The 3,908-nt window shown below is 42.6% G+C and overlaps 1 long non-coding RNA gene across 1 annotated transcript; it reads right to left on the bottom strand.

Annotated features, from left to right (window-relative positions):
* Positions 1-1,698: 1,698 nt before the first annotated feature.
* LOC119343810 lies at positions 1,699-3,902 on the bottom strand. The gene is made up of 2 exons (XR_005166281.1): positions 3,610-3,902; positions 1,699-2,659 (listed from the first exon to the last, which is right to left on the bottom strand). It is a non-coding gene; the product is annotated as an uncharacterized LOC119343810 (long non-coding RNA).
* Between the last annotated feature and the right edge of the window lie 6 nt (positions 3,903-3,908).

Below are 3,908 nucleotides of genomic sequence, written 5' to 3'. Positions count from 1 at the left end.
TCATGTCTAACTTATTGAGGAATATTATTATAACATGAATTGTGAAGGAAATGATATCATGGAAGCTTCTAAACAAGCAATCCCAAATCATGACATAAGTATTTCAACAAATAAGTGTCACATTTCAGGAAACAGTCAGGCATGTTCATGTATGAAGCGGGAAAGATATAACGCACAACTACTCAGCAGCGAGGAGCAGTTGCAAAGGCAGCGGCGCCCAGGTCGACGCCAAGGCTTAACCCGGTGGTGTCCAAGTGGAGCCAGGTAGTAGCGAGCGCCTTCCGCTGACCAGCAGTGCCCGACCCCGGCGCCCATCGCCCCATTGTCTTTTCGATGCAGCTGGACAAGCACGACACATGAGCATATTAAGAAGCAGCAACACGAACACATAGGGGGCCAGCCACGAACAACAACATCAGTATGGGCCGGCCACAAGCAGAAAAGCCATGCACCGGCAAGAAGTAGCAGCGGCGACATGACATAGTGATGTCAGCACACGGGCCCGGTGGCCGGTAATAATAGCAGTACCTGCAACATGACGGGGCGGCGGTGTCGAGCTGGTAACCCTAACCCTAGCTCGCTGGCCCGGGAAAATTGGGTGAGCGAGAGACAGAGACTGACCTAACCGTCACCACCGCGGAGGACCATGGGGAATCGCCGGGAGGAACCGCCGAGGACCATGGGGAATCGCCGGGAGGAGCCGCCCTCGTCTTCCCTCGAGCACCAGCAGCGACAGAGGGGCGACGGGTTTCGATCTACGTGGATGGGCGAAGAGGAGTGAGAGGGATATGTAGAAAGGCACGGGATCTTGGCGGCGAAGGTCGACTCTTCTCGGATCTCAGCGGCGGCGAAGTGGCGCAGGGATGCGAGGGCGAGGCAGCGGCGAAGGGATCTGGTGGTGTGGCATCGTTCTCGCTCGAGGGCACCCTGGAGGCCTCGCTTGCTCGTCTGGTTAATTTTCATAGATTTATTTTCGTAGATTTTTTTACACCATTTTTTTCGGATCGACCGGAGGTTTGTCGCCTGGACCTCGTGGGTGCATAGATTACTAGATCGGCAACACGCCTTGGCGCGAGGGTGCCGGTCCCAACGTTGTGGTTATGCAGGAAATGCTCAAATTAGTAGTAACCCACGTTTAACATACTTACTCAAACAGAATATAACTAAATAAAAATAAGAAGAAACATTCACATATGATAGAAGCAAGAAATTATGGAGTTCAACATCACCATAAGATTATCATAAGGTAGCATCGAGTTTAGTAGGTTCATGAGATCACAAAAGATAACCACTTGACAGGAAGTGTGGCTTGCCGCACCTCACCTGCACCAGCCATATCCAACCCGGTAAAAGTATGATTTATATTCCGACAGTTCACAAAAACAAAAGGATCCAAAGCATCAAAGCCCATTAGAAGCAAGAGATGTAGCATGACATACCAAAAGAAAGCCACGATCAATCATTCATCAACTATTATCTACAGATGATGAGTCAGAAGGAATAAGAGCATCCATCATATCTATACATTATTTAGGCCTCATCCATAATTGTCCAATAGAATTACACAACTAAATATTTCCATAGAAAAAACTGCATAAAATTCCAAATGATACAGATGACCAAAATATATACTGGAATTCTTGTAAGATACATATATGACCAAAATTAAAAGATATCATAACTGCCAGCTCTATCGAATCAACAAAAATGATGATCTGATTTGCATCTGGCTACCAATCCACCACTAACACCATCGTTTCATGACCAGTGATACAAATATCCACTAACTAATCAGGCAAAACTGATCAATCTTGTACATAGTGGATACTGTCAACCCTTTACACTGTCCCCACGGGCATAATCGAGTCCTAACCTACTCTACTGGTACTTAGTGAGACCATTCCCGAGGCGAACATTCATATAGCGGTGAAAATTCTATCAAATTTGCGGTGTGAGACTAAAAGCACAGTATGGACCTTACTCGTAGCAGCAGGCCGACGTGTCCTCCCACGGGGTCGCTCCGCCACGCCCGCCGTTCTCTGCTGCATAGAGCTTTGGAAGGGCCATATCCATGCTCTCAACTATAGTAACTTCATTTACAAAAGTACATAATATTAACTTATATATGCATTGTACATTGTAAAAGGAAAAAAGTTTATTAGTCACCTTGACAGTGTACCTCCAAACACCAAAATGACTAATAATTTCGTAGGGAATTAGAAAAACAGCACCGAACAAATTACAGTTCAAGATGGACCACCTTTGTGCTTTTTTAAGAACCCAAGAAGAAAAGAAGCATCCGCAGATTCTTGTTGATACATTAGAACTTACAAAGTTTTTAATATACTTGACAGATCAAAGTAGTAGGAAACTAAATTAACACGGCATTCCTAACAACAATAAAATAGCAAGCAAGAAGTATTAAAAGAAAACAGAGAGCAGCATGAGCACGCAACATAAAAAATTGGGTCACCTTAAGATCAAGAACCAGTGGCACTCTCTCCATTCAGATCAAGAAAGAAAACATAGGGCAGCATGAGCACGCAACATAAAAAAACTGGTTAACCTAAAGATCAAGAACCAGCGGCCCTCTCCATTCAGATAAAAAAGAAAGACCACCGTAAACATCCTAAGCCGCAATGGAGGCACACACCAACTCCTGCATACAAAACATGAAGTGTCTTTTAGTTTCATAGATAATGGTCTATGAAGGGTCTTTTACTAAATGCATAGTACCCTATGCCTTTAGTATCTCAACCAGAACCAAAACACAAAGAAATGGTCAACTAAGAGAATGGTCTACCAACATGATGAACCAAATTATCTCATAGAAGATACCATAACTGCATCAGGATCCAAAAATATGTCGTAAAAACATAGGGCACTATGGCCAATGTGGATAAGAAGACGTTGTCGCAGTGGAGAAGCAGAGACAGGGGGTCGAGGTCATAGGGGGAAGCGCTCACCCGAGGAGCAGGACAATACTATACATATGTCACCGAGAAAAATATAATCCAATGTATTGAAAAAATATATAAGCACCTTGACGATACTATACATATGTCAACCAGAAAATAATACTATACATATACATATGTCCTCCAATTTCCATAAATTCTAATAAATAATCTTCAGCTAAGAACAGAGTTGGGAGCGACCAAAATTACACAAATAATCAAGCATAAACTTAAGAATAGGTCACAAAGTTACATAGTGCTCAAGGGATGTTCATCCCACTACTTTTGCAGCCTAAGACCATTTTCTATAGTCTACACTCCTCCACTTGTTGCCTATTCCAGCAAGTAGATGGCCTGAGGCCTGAATAATGAATCTATGTAACTAAAAAGACAGAGAATTCACATGACAGTGCCATGGATCAAGAGGCCTCTAATCTAAGAATATAAAAGAGGAAAACTATACAATAAATGCGATGAAAGCCAGCAAAACTGATATTTCCATCACACACCATATCACAAATTGAGATCATATAACCACCATTAGCAAATCAGACTTGAGATCACGTCCAACATTTCAGTCATAAATATTTTTAATATCAGGTTTTGAGGATGACAACAGGCTAATAATCAAATTCTGAGTTTGTTGCCATACCTTTGTGTTCCCACACATCCTAGCGTTCCAGATGCACTAATTTGCAGAACATTAACTCAAAGTACCTTGCACTATTATTCAGAATATGACCCTGGAGAAATCATATGCATGGATGTTAGAGCTGGTATGGCATGATATCCAAGCAGCAAACTAACTCAAATAGCAACAAATAAAGATAAATAAATGCTACCGGCGTGTTTCCAACCTAAGTGTGCTTCCGAGATTCTAGGAAAGATAAAACATCAAAATCGAAACCACTACTGATGAGATCTTATCAGATGCAACACCCCAAACACATT

The sequence above is a fragment of the Triticum dicoccoides genome, unplaced genomic scaffold (assembly GCF_002162155.2).
Source record: "Triticum dicoccoides isolate Atlit2015 ecotype Zavitan unplaced genomic scaffold, WEW_v2.0 scaffold141629, whole genome shotgun sequence".
Lineage (NCBI taxonomy): Eukaryota > Viridiplantae > Streptophyta > Magnoliopsida > Poales > Poaceae > Triticum > Triticum dicoccoides.
This window is presented reverse-complemented; position numbering and strand designations above follow the sequence as displayed.